The 13,320-nt window shown below is 40.5% G+C and overlaps 1 long non-coding RNA gene across 1 annotated transcript; it reads right to left on the reverse strand.

Annotated features, from left to right (window-relative positions):
- Positions 1-943: 943 nt before the first annotated feature.
- Positions 944-5,027, reverse strand: LOC148126342 (uncharacterized). Its single transcript, XR_015742606.1, has 2 exons — positions 4,822-5,027; positions 944-3,532 (listed from the first exon to the last, which is right to left on the reverse strand). It is a non-coding gene; the product is annotated as an uncharacterized LOC148126342 (long non-coding RNA).
- Positions 5,028-13,320: the final 8,293 nt, after the last annotated feature.

The raw sequence follows: 13,320 nt of genomic DNA on the forward strand, positions 1-13,320 counted from the left end.
GTAGTTGATTGCTTTTCACATTAGTACATCACATGTTGTGTAACTATGTTCCTGAAATAACATTTATTTATTTACTCCAAAACCCTTTACATAAATCAGTAATATCCACAAGTTCTGAAAATATTTAATGACAAAGATCTGCAAAATTCACAGCACTTGAAAGGGGCAAACATTTTGTTACAGAACTACATGCTGAATAGAATAGAATAGAATAGAAGAGAAGAGAAGAGAAGAGAAGAGAAGAGAATTCTTTATTGGCTAAATGCGATTAGACACACAAGGAATTTGTCTTGGTGTATGTGCTCTCCGTACATAAAAGAAAAGATACATTTGTCAAGAGTCAAACGGTAACATTAGCAATAGCAATAGCACTTAGACTTATATACTGCTTTGGAGTCTTTTCAACTCTCTCTAAGAAGTTTACAGTGTGAGCATATTGCCCCCAACAATCAGGGTCCTCATTTTACTGACCATGGAAAGATAGAAGACTGAATCAACCTTGAGCCAGTGAGGATTGAACTCCTGGCTGTGGGCAGTTAGCCTGCAATACTGCCTTCTAACTACAGGGCCACTATGGCTTAAGGAGACCCAAAAGGCTTCAAGTTTTCAGTTAAATTGCATTAGAAATAATTACCTTGTTATTATCAGTTGTTAGTTGTTTGTGCTTTGGTCCAAAAAGACCGATAATTGAGAGATGCTTTTTTTTAAGGGGGACCAGAGAGTTATTAATTAAAGAAGCTGTTTACCTGTTACTGCTTTTCAAACGGTCACCTGAGCATTTGCGCAGATGGGTGATGCAGCTCTGCAGAAACATAATTTATAGTCAAAGAGATTTTTTTTTCTGGGAAGAGCATCTCACTCTCCCTTCAATTCTTTTGTTATCACTGCAGCAAAAGCATTAGACTTCTTTGCTATTCTTGCAAGAACAGAGGAAAAACACGCATTGCTTTTTCACACAATTTATTGCTTTGATGTCCCTTCATTGAAAAAAAAATACTTTTTTTCCTTGATTACAGTTTCTACTGACAAGCAGGATGTGACTGTGTTCCCCATCATGTCTTTGGATTTGTGGCAACAAATTTTTGGTAGTGATCAAAGTGGGGGAGCATTCTCTTTGCTTCTTGGGTTTTGAGAAAAATCCATTTATTGAATTCTTACCTCCACTGCCAACCATTTACTAAAAGTTGGTGCAATATTTCATCTTGCCTTCAGGCAGGGCTTGAAAGAAAATGCTTTTAGCTACAGACTTGATCAACCCAACATCTCTTTAGCCATGGAAACTCCCCAGAGGTAGTTCTGCGCAGGTACATCACTCAAATGTCCAAGTGCACAAGGAACAATCAATATTATACATAGGCTTAATTTAGGTAGCTCCTGGAGTTTCTCTTACTAAGAAGCTAGCCTATACTACTTTCATTTATAAGTCTTTTCATTTACCAACCTAAGAGGTTTTATCTGCTCCATACTCATTCTGTTTCAGTAAAACAGTTGAAGCAACTGGACAATTTATCTGCTTTTTTTTTCAGCCACTTCTCTTAACTTACTATTCCTATATCAGCTGTGTATAGCAGGGAACTTTTTTACTTGAGAAACTTTACCATGAAACAATGAGATAACCCACCTGGCTGCTGAAATTCTGTGTTCTGAAAGATCACTGCCATCTGCATGTAATCCAGAGTTACGTACAGTTCTTCAGACACAGGAAGGAGCCTAATACTGATTCTGATTATGTGTCCAGGATTATCCATTCTGATGCCAGTAACATCCAAAATTCCAGGCAGTCGTTTTTCACATTTCTACAAAATTCTACTTCATTCTCTTAACTGAGGTTGTCAGAAACTAGGATCTTTTTCATACAAAGCACATGCTGCAGCATTAATTGATGATCCTCCCCACATCAGAGTAATTCTTTCAAATCTATTCTCATAAGGCGTGCTGACAGCTCAAATACTATTGACAATTTCTTCCAAAGTGGAGTTTATTGTTGAACAGAAGATCAACAGCTGCCACTCCATTCTTCATTCACATCACATTAAGTTCATGTTTATGCATACTGATTCATTTTCACAATATTCACCTAGCTAGTATGATGAGGATACACGATGGGCTAGCATTAGCAATTTGAGATGGTCAGAAAGAAAGAAATCTCGGGTGTTACACTCTCTAGATATCTAGATGAGTGGACAACCCTTAGCTGCTATGGTAAGAGTAACCACATTTATTTTTAAAACTTCAAAATCTGTAATCAATACTTAGGAACATTCCCCTCTGGCTAGAAATGACAAAAGTAAACTGGAACGATGGAAACCAAAAGAAATAGCAAGGAGCAACCACATCAGCTTACTTTCTAGAAAATGAAGGTTTTTGCACTGGTCCGTGCTGAATTTTCTGCTGAGACATCCTTCTCTGGCAGCCATTTTGGGCCAGCGATCACAACATGCTCTCAAAATTCCCGCATTATTCACCAACCTTAAAAGGTTGCTTAAGCTTGTCATAGCAGACAGATCTCACACTACCATCTGCTCCTCTTGAACACAGATTTGTCCATCTAAATTTTTAATCATGATTCCATGTCCCAGGCTGAGATTGCTGAAATTAAAGAGAAGCCACCAAATACAAATACTGAAGCATATCATACCAATTTCCTGAATGTCAGTGCATACTGACCTCTAATTCTAAACACTGGCTACTGCTTCCATGTTTAACATTGACCTGAATAGAAAATCAAGCAGTGGCCTAGCCTGATTTGGATTCCTTTATTTTAGCCTTTTATTATTATTATTGGTTAATCTTTAGTGAGATTCACAGCCTTTGGGGCTGGCTCATAGCTCAACAGCTTGAGTCCTAATGAAGGATCTTGGAACTGTTCAAGTAGTGTTGGAGGATATAAGCTGTTCCAAGTAGGGTGTTTTTTGTAGATGATGATGATGATGATGATGATGATGATGATGATGATGATGATTATTATTATTATTATTATTATTATTACCTCTGCACCAGCACCATAGCAACACTCACTGGTATCTCCAGTATATGAACATGAAGCTTCTGTTCCTTTCCAACATAGCAAAGCTACTGGAAGTCCCAGAGTTTCCATGTCATGCTGGGCCAAAGTTCCCAAGAATCAAGCCTCGCTTGCTGGTGGGAAGACCAAATCACATGACCCACTTGACTGATATCCTCAGGAAAGCAGCAATTTTAACAGCCTTCTTCCAGGAGCCATGCAATTCCACAAAGAGCGTTGCTAATTACAGTCTTCTACACTCCCTAGAGTTGGCTACATGCAGAAGGAACCCCGTGATTAACTGTACTCCAAAGAAGTCCCTCTATCTGCAATCCAAGCACATCTTAGCCCTGGAGCAACTCTGGAGTGAATGCATACATCCACCCAAATGCTGAACTTTTCTTAAATGCATCCCATTGTTAGGGCTCTCCAAATTTCAGTGCCATCGGCGCCTTCAGAGGTTCCATAGAGTTAGGGTTTTCCACTTCTTTTCATTTGTTGGTAAAGGGTGACCCATCCGCAGCACAGCTGTGAGGAGCAAACAAGAACAAGGATTACCATTACCCACTGTTCTCTTATCTCCGTTGATCTTTTGGCATGGAAGTTTGGCCGCACAGTATATTGCTGGTTCAGAGGATGTGGTGACATTTTTCCTGCCACGGCTGACAAAGTTCTTTACAAAGCAGGCACTCTCTCCCCCACTACCATCCTCTCCCTCCTCCTCCCTTTCTCTCTTTTTTTTAAAAGAAAGAATAAAATAAAATAAATGGCATTTCCTTCACTGAAAAGCCAGCCTAATTTTTCTTAGAATAATGTACCCTTCAAAACTTATCACTGACAAATGGAGAGATAAAACGTTAAAACTATTTTATGATTCAATTATCCTGAGCAGCAAAGGGCTCGTCTTCAGGCATGGTGAGCTAATGCTGCTTTGCATCTTCTTTGTTTCGGGGACATAGATTTTTGTCAGCCAAAGGGTAGCTTTGTTCTTAAGATCTGCTTGTATCGTCAAAGTATATCGCAAGCCCCACTTTCTGCCCAGTTGTACTATATATCACCTTTTTATTCATTAGGGCCGGAGAAAATATTTCTAACATGCTACAGACACAATCCAGAAGAGGTATTGGTGCAAAGCCATTGATTTGTATATGCTTACTTTAGTCTGTCCAGACTAATAATTCTTGCAGTCTCGCTTGCAAAATGTAATGCAAGTTGGTTACAACAATTGTTGCCTGGTATCTATTCTCAGTAATCTAGTTCATGGTTGTCCCAGAGGTATTTTTTTCAAGAGGCAACTGGACTTTCTGGAGTTTTCTCCAAAGATGTTTCATTTCTCATCCAAGAAGCTTCTTCAGGTCTGCGAGTCTGTGTTGTCTACATCTCAAACTGAAGCTCAAATGGTTCCTGCAGTCGGCAATTTTTCTGGAAATCTGTTCATACTCCTGTACTATTTGAAAGGTATTCATCCCAAAGTGCCTAGCTAAATGTCTGTGGAGATTCTCAGTCATCCAAGGGAGGCAACTGGACTTTCTGGTTTTTCTTTGAAGATGTTTCACTTCTGATCCAGCTCTGAAGAAGCTTCTTGGATGAGAAGCGAAATGTCTTTAAAGAAAATCCAGAAAATCCAGTTGCCTTTTGAAAAAGCACCCTTGGGATAATTGTTCCTTAGGTTTATTTGAACAAGTGTTCACAAAGTAGACATATTGTCACTCAATAGAATCCCTTGGCTTGCATTATACAGAACCTATGGTAACAGCCAAGTAAGATTTCTTCAATGCCATCACTAGTACAAAACAAGCCTTAATTCTGTTTCTTACCTGCATTCAGAAGTTTTAGTCTGTCTCCATCCAGATCTTTTATAGCTTTTAGCTTCTATTGAAAGCCTTCTTCTAAAATTCTGGATAAAGGGTTCTTGGAAGAAGCATATTGATGACTTGAGTCATCTTCCCATTATAAATGAAGACCAATGATACTGTCGAAGGGCTAAATAAAATTGCAAACTTTCCAGGCAACCTCAGGAAATCACCTGAATCCACTAATAGAGCATAAATGAAACATCCTGCAAAACATAAGCAACACTAATGTGTCTGTCCAAAATAGATTTACTTTTCCCATTTCTGAAAGCAAAGATTCAGTTATACACATCATTCAAAGTGATTCCAACTTCTGCTCTTTTTATAGGTCCCAAGACATTCAATTTGCTTCACTCATCCAGCAAAGTCCTGTTTCAATAGTTTTGGGGTTTCTCCTTGCTGTGTAAGATATTGGTTCTTTCTTCTATCTGTCACTGATGACTAAAGCATTTCACAATTGCTGGGGGCAATGCAAAAAATGAATATAATGTATTGATTGCTATTTCCTCTTCTTGATCATTCTGCTTCCTGTTGCCATATCCCTCCTTGCCTTTAGTTATGATCCAAAGTATGATCTCACCTAACTTAGTTTGTCAAGTTACAATCATCAAGGCCTTAGATATTAGATGAGCAGAATGACTAAGTTCCATACTTTTTTTTTAGAATTGCTTCATTCAATTCTTTCTTACCAGGCTTTCTATTCTACCTATAAAAACCCTTTTACAATTCAAATCAGCTTGAGTGAGAGACATTATGTTCTAAGAGGTGTCTCACCTACCTCATCAATTCCCCTTCAGCCTTTTTTAAAATACTCTGGCAGACAAATACTGTATACTGTGAACCTAACTGTAATATGTCAAATATATATATATATTTTTTAACGATGCAATTCCTTGCAGATTTCTTAAAATAAACATTGGTACATTTGCCCAATTTCTTTTGTTTCTGCTTCCATTCTGCTTTTTTTCTTCTTTTTCACAATTTTTAAAAAGCTGCCTTCTGCATCAGCAGGTGAAAAGAAATAGTCCAGCTTCCTATCTTTCTCAATTTTCAGCCGTTTTGGAAACATGAATCAAATAAACAGCAGTATATAACATTTCACGCTAAGCCTAGGGAAAAATAGGCCAGGTAAATAAAAGGAATCCTCACTTTAAAATGAGATAGTTGTGGGAGGTGCTTTTATAATGACTTAGGGCAGGGTCTCCTGGCAACTTTACGACTTGTGGACTTTAACTCCCAGAATGCCTCAGCCAGCGTAGGAGTTCTGGGAGTTGAAATCCACAAGTTGTAAAGTTGCCAAGGTTGGAGATTCCTAGCTTAGAGCATGTCCCATGGCACCCTTAAAATGCTCCTGCTGGCTTGATTCTAACATGGCTTTTAAAAAATCTGCTTAGACTGAGACCCTCTGGCAATAGTTTGCAACATTTTCAATCCAAAGAGAAGACTACGTACATGTGCTCGAACCACAACTGAGCCCATTTCAGTTGCTAAGTGAAGCAGCTAAGTGAATTTTGCCCCATTTGAAGACCTTTTTTGCCACATTCGTTAAGCGAATCACTGCAGCTGTTAAGTTGGTAACAGGGTTGTTAAGTGAATCTGGTTTCCCCCATTGAGTTTGTCTGTCAGAAGGTCGCAAAAGGGGATCACAAGACCCTGGGACTCTGCAACTGTCAGAAATATGAACCAGTTGCCAAGCATCTGTATGTAGATCAGGTGATCATGGGGGATGCTGAAATGGTTGTGTGAAAAATGGTCATAAGCAGAGATGGTATTCAGCAGGTTCTGGAGAACTGGTAGCAAAAATTTTGAGTAGTGCGGAGAACCGGCAAATACCACCTCTGACTGGTGATTTTACAGTATCCTTCCCCTGCCACACCCACAAAGTCATGCCCATAGAAATGGTAGTAAAAAAAATTGGAATCCCACCACTGGTCATAAGTCACTTTTTTCAGTACCATTGTAACTTAGAACGGTCACTAAACGAAAGTCGAGCACTACCCGTACCAGATGCCCTTCCATACCCCTGCTGCTATGCCCTGCCCCCTTTCTCTTCCAGAGGAATTATTTTTCTTCTTCTGGCACCAGACATATATCCTTTTATATGTATACATTTATACCTACCATTCATACATAACTAGAAAGCTCAGGACTGTATGGGTTGGAAACTTACGGAAGAGGCTTTCATCCTACAGTGGATAGACAGTGGCTAAAGTGATGATGCTACATAAAGAAAAAAATGAAGGCATGTTTTGTTTGTTTGTTTGTTTATTCATTCATTCATTTATCTTTTATAGTCACTCATCTCAATGACTCTGGGCAGCAAAATATATATATATACCTCAGAGGTGGTATTCAGCAGGTTCTGACCAGTTCTGGAGAACCGGTAGCGGAAATTTTGAGTAGTTCAGAAAACCAGCAAATACCACCTCTGACTGGAGATTTTACAGTATCCTTCCCCTGCCACACCCACCATGCCCACAGAACCGGTAGTAAAAAATTTGAATCCCACCACTGATGTACATATACCTCAGGGGTGGGCTGCTGCCAATTCAGACGCAGTTACGATGATCAGCTGGCCCCGCCTATCCTGTCCTATATTTCCGTCTTTTTCAGCTCAGCTGATTCACACAGCACAGTGGATTTCACGTGCCTCAGATGTTCTACTTACCGGGGCTGCCCTATAGAAGTTCAAATTGGTGTTCTTTGAATGCTGCGTGAGCGTGTGCTCACAGAACCAGCTGTTAAACTGGTTGCAGCCCACCACTGGTATGTCTGTGAAATTAAAGCATGCATATCTCCACACACACACACACACACACACACTTAAGAACAAGAACCAGCTTCAAACTAAAATAAATAAAAAAAAAACCATCCTTTTGGTCTCTAGGTTTTGGTCTTGAGGATTGGCATCTCTCCGGAGATTTTGTTGGTCTTCATCCTGTTAGCTTTTTGTAAGGAACTAAACACCCGGCTGATCCCACAGGGATTTGGAGAGGGAGGTTTAGTAGTTTCTGGTGGATGACGTTGTTTATAAATGTAAACTGGAATTATTTTTGTTTTGTTTTTTTGCTCTGGATATTTGTTATTTGAGTTGTTGTTCTAATCCAGGGTCCCCAAACTTGGCAACTTTAAGACTTGTGGCCTTCAACTCCCAGAATTCCTCAGCCAGCATAGCTGGCTGTTCTAATCATTTTGATTTTAAATCTTATTCACTGCTCAGAAACATTGTTCTCAGATGGGAGGGCATATAAACTGCTTAAACAAATGCTCTCATCTTGACCTATACCTTTATTAGTAATGGCATAGTAATGCAATAATTATATCAATGACATGAAAACATTCTAGTTTGAAATCTGTCCGGATATAATTACTTCCCCCCCCCCCATTAAAGAGAGATTCAACCTAGAATTGAGACTCAGTGAGACTAATCAATCAGTGGAACTCCTTGCCTTATCAGAGCTCCATCACTGGAGGTTTTCAAGAAAAAAATGGACAGCCATTTGTCCAAATTGATGTAGGGTCTTCTGCTGGAGCAGGGCATTGGACTAAAAGACCCCCAAGATCCTTTCCAACTCTGGTATTCTGTATTCTGTAATTCATTATTTCAACATTTCTCCAATCACTTGAGATTAGAAGGGTTTGTTGAGAAAATTATGAAATAGTACATTGCTAGACTTACTCAAAAGAAAAAAAAAATCCAGGGAAAAATAAATAGTTCAGGTTTTTAAAAATGGTAATTAATAAAAAAAATATACTGCTACCATGCTTTGAGTGAACAACCTTCTGTTTACAAAGCAGCTGTTATAAACACTACGCAATTATAGTAAAGCTTTCTCTAGAAAACAATAGAGACTAACCCATTGGGGGCACATGTTCCTGCCTTCGATGACCTGGTTGGCTAGTGAAGACTCACAAAAAATGCACTAGCCAAAACAGAAGAACAGCAGGATACAAGGTCACATTTGGGATGGGAATGGGGGACGTATCGAGTGTCCTCATCCGATCAAGCTCTCGAAAATGGTTGCTAGTCCCTTGTGATGACACAGCAGCTGGCAGTGCTGATAACCTTTTAGGCTCTTTACCTTCTGCATTTTCTTTGTTCACATAGGAGGAAAGGAAAAGAAATAACCTTTAATTAAAATGAATTGTATGAACGCATACTTTTTATCCTATATACACAGCATGTCTAGGAAATAGGAAGCCATATGATTGAATTCATAAAAAGAAATTCCATATGCCATCCGGACCCATCTGTTAGCCTAAGAATACACACACACACACACACACACACACACACACACACACACACAGTGCCACTAACAGATGCCAGTTCAAGATTTGTTCTTTAAAAACATACTTATATAGAGATTTTGTATGTATTTAAAAAGTTCTGGAAAATCCTTTTACATTTATGCTGCTTCAAAAAGCATCCCAAACTCTTCTTTTTTGAATTCTCTTCACAGAACTTGTCAATTTCTAATTCCCTTTTAAAATTACTTGAGTTTGGTTATACTATATATAAATGTAGATTAATGTCTAGCTGAGTAAGAAGGAATCCAGCTAAATTTTGCAAATTGGAATCTCAAAGCAGAGGAATCTATGCTACTGATGGCTGACGCCAAAGTCTGAAAGTGGTTACAATGAGACCCTGTTATCTCTTAAACTAGCCCACTGTCCTGCCTCTGTGTATTAGTCCTGAAATAAGATGTAATTGTCAATTTATATATGTGGATCTGGAGGGCAACACCCAAATTTGAGTAAGGCAGCAAAAATGGATTGGCTGACCCTGTGACATATCTCATTACAATATGTAGAATTGGAACCATGGTTATTTCTTTTTCACTCCACTCCCTAGTATTTTTAAAAGACAGATCCTGAATTCTATCAAGAGGGAAATCGCTCACATATTAGACCTGAAGCAGAAAATGAGAGGGGATAGTTGCCCACTCCTTTCCTATCAGGTTTGAAGTCTCTTTGGAATCGGTTTTTAATTTATCAGCACCTTCCTTAAATTAAAATATTCAGATGTACCACCTGCTGTTTCGAATAAAGTCTTCTCAGTGTGATCAAAATGGCACAATTACTTCCTGAATCTTGAAGGTAAATCTTATATTAAAGCCCCTAAATTCTTCAGGTCTTTGTATATCTTCTGTACCTCAGAATATTAAAAATTACAAAGAACGTTCTTCCATTCTGTGGCCACTGCACCGTCTCAATATTCTAAAGCCCCACCATAACCACAAAACAATATAAAGGAATTAGAAGCAAAAACTATTTCATAACATTTTGCACAATCCCGTGGCTTTAATTCTCCATCCAAAGTAATATCAGTCATATTGAAAATCTGTATGGATATTGTTCTGTGACAATCATCCTGCACCTTCTAACAATATTTGTGACCAAAGATTTGGCAATAAGACACACAAAGAGGCATAAAAAAATGAAAAAAGTCCACAATCATAGCTAGCACCTTTGTCTTCAATGTATGGAAAACCTGCTTATTCTCATAAATAGCCAGCAAAAACTTAATTAACATGCAATCCTTCAAAATGCCACACAAGAACATGCACACAAGGGACATATGTTCAAATGAACCAAAAATTTGGACTTCTCTCAGATTGTTATTAAAGAGGCAGGTAAAGTCCAAAATATGCCACTATTAAATCAAGCAAAAAATTAAATTGATTTTTTATCTGGATGCTTTTCATCCTTCAGTTCCACTCTTCCATAATCTCATGTAACCTGAAAAGTATTTGTCACTGAAATTGAAGATAGCCATGCAAAAAATATTCTTCCCGGTGAATAAATAACATTAAAATGCCTGGCATAAACAGTTTTTTTAAGATGATGCTATTCCTGACAAGCTGAAATCTCAAAGCATGATTGAAGTGTAACATGAATGAAAAATAAAACAGAATGCCTTATGAATAGAGGAAGATCTATATAAATATGTCCAGCAAAATGGCTGGCAGGTTCAAATCTCAAAATACAGCTGTAGAAGAAGGGCAGAACCTGACCATCAAAAACAGAATCAGTTATCAGGCTCTGCTGTTTCTCATTTTCTGTAGTTAAGAATCTATTATTAGGGTCTCCTAAAAGAGCTCCTAGTAATGGCCTGCTATCAGTTGTCCAAAAAAGCATCAATGAACTGCAGTTGATTTGATTGCTAGCTTCCAGGAAGGGAACCTTCTACAGAGATTTGCTTCCCTTTTATATAAAACTTCCCATCTGAATGGAAGCCATGACATGCACTCCAGTCTTCTCTCCACTTAAAATAACCTCACTACGTAAGTCTTCCCTGAAGTGCAAAATCGTGCCCTTTGCCCAGATTAGATGTGTTCCGGACTAGCAGGCTCGAAAGCCTGCAACTCTGATTGGCCTGCGAATAGCAGATCGTGATTGGTCGCCACAGACTGATGCGATTGGCTAGTAAACGGGCTGCCGCAATTGGACCTGCCAAGAACAGCAAACTCAAATCGCTTTCATTGGCTGCCTAGCCGCAGCCAGCCCTATATAAGGGGCTGCTGCGGCCGGGATAGCTCGCTCAGATCTGAAGTCACTAATAAAGAGCTGTTGTTGTTATCTGAGTCTTGCCTCTGTTCTTGCACCATCCTCCCAGATCTAACACTGATGACGAGGATGGGATACGGAGGCAACGAAGTCTACGAGAACTGAGCTAGCTGAAGGAGCATGTGGCTGACAGAGCGCAACGACGGCAACATGGCCAGCAGCGCTATGCCACCCGCCCCATTCAATCCAGCTAGTGAGGACTGGGACTCATATATGGACAGATTTCAAATGTTCCTAGAGTCCAACAACCTCAAAGATGCCACACCCAGCAAGAAACGAGCTGTTTTTCTAACCCATTGTGGACCAGCCGTTTTTAAGATGGCAAAAGCCTTAGTGAAACCAGCTGAAGTTAAAACTATGGATTGGGACACCCTTGCTCCCATCCTGCGCAACCATTACGCCCCAGCAGTACCAACTCTCATTCGCAGACACGAGTTCTATCAGAGGGACCAGCGTGAAGGTGAGAGCGTTGGGGATTTCGTGGCAGACCTGAGGAACCTGGGCGGTTTATGTGGCTTCGCCAATCTCGAAGAAGCCATGAGAGACCGAATTGTCCTTGGCCTTAGAGATCCAACTGTCCAGAGCAAGATCATGGCCAAGGGAGACATCTCGCTTGCAGATGCCATAGCAGACGCCACCGCAGCTGAAGCCACTCGTAAATCAGCTGCACGAATGTGCTGAACCAGCAGAACCAACCGCCAACCCACCAACAATGCTGGGAAACCTTCAGACAAGTACACATCATGAAGACATTGAGTCATCCTCAGACAGCGAGGAGGAAGAAGTCCACAGACTCCGGTCAGAATGTGAGCAACCGGACCAGCGGGGTCGTAAATCCAACTACCAATGCGCCAGATGCGGGGGAAACCATCCTCGATCTGAATGCAGATTCTTAGATGCCATGTGTCGTTTTTGTGAAAAACGAGGGCATATAGCGAAAGTATGCAGAAACAAAAGAAATTCCAGCCCCAGATGGAGAGGGAGCAGCCCAAAAAGGAATGATGGCAACTCCACCACACAGAGGGACCGCCCTAGCAACCAGTGGACCCAGTACAGCAGACCCCAAAGGTTTAACAGCACACCCAGACGAGAAGAGGCTCATCAAACCATCACTATCAGCCACGCTTCATCGCTCGACGCTAAAAGAATCCGTGTAAAGGTCACCATTGAAAATAAACCATGCATCATGGAAGTCGACTCTGGGTCATCACTATCCATGGTATCCTGGAAAACACTCAAGCAACTGATTCCCAACATCCGACGCCAAGACCTCAGCAGTCAGAGACTCATACTGAAAGATTATCAAGGCAACCGGATTCCAGTCACAGGTACCCGCCATTTCCAGGTCTCTTTCAAAGGACATAATGCAATTCTACCACTCACCATTGTAGACAGAGACCGGCCAAGTCTTTTGGGCCTTCAGTGGTTCGCACCATTAGGAATTGGAATGGCTTGCATCCATCATACTGAAGACGATGACTGGGAGGCAGCCCTCATCCACGACTTCCGAGAAGTGTTCAGCGAAAGCTTAGGCAAGTACAAGGGGTCCCCTATTTTGTTTAATCTTCGCCCCGACATTGCACCCATTCGCCTAAAGCCACGCCGAGTTCCCTTTGCTCTCAAACCCAAAATTGATGAGCAACTGGACAAATTAATTGCACAAGGCATGTTAGAACCCATTGACCATGCCCGATGGGAGACACCAATTGTCACCCCCATAAAGCCTGACGGGTCCTTGAGAATCTGTGGTGACTACAAGGCCACCCTCAATCACGCACTACAGCAGAGCGCCTATCCAGTACCAGTTGTTCAGCATCTCCTGCATTCACTTGGGGGTGACAGAATATTTGCAAAATTAGATCTGGCCCAAGCATATCAACAGCTGCCAGTTGA

The sequence above is a fragment of the Pseudonaja textilis genome, chromosome 3 (genome assembly GCF_049901715.1).
Source record: "Pseudonaja textilis isolate UNSWEBS1 chromosome 3, rPseTex1.2, whole genome shotgun sequence".
NCBI lineage: Eukaryota > Metazoa > Chordata > Lepidosauria > Squamata > Elapidae > Pseudonaja > Pseudonaja textilis.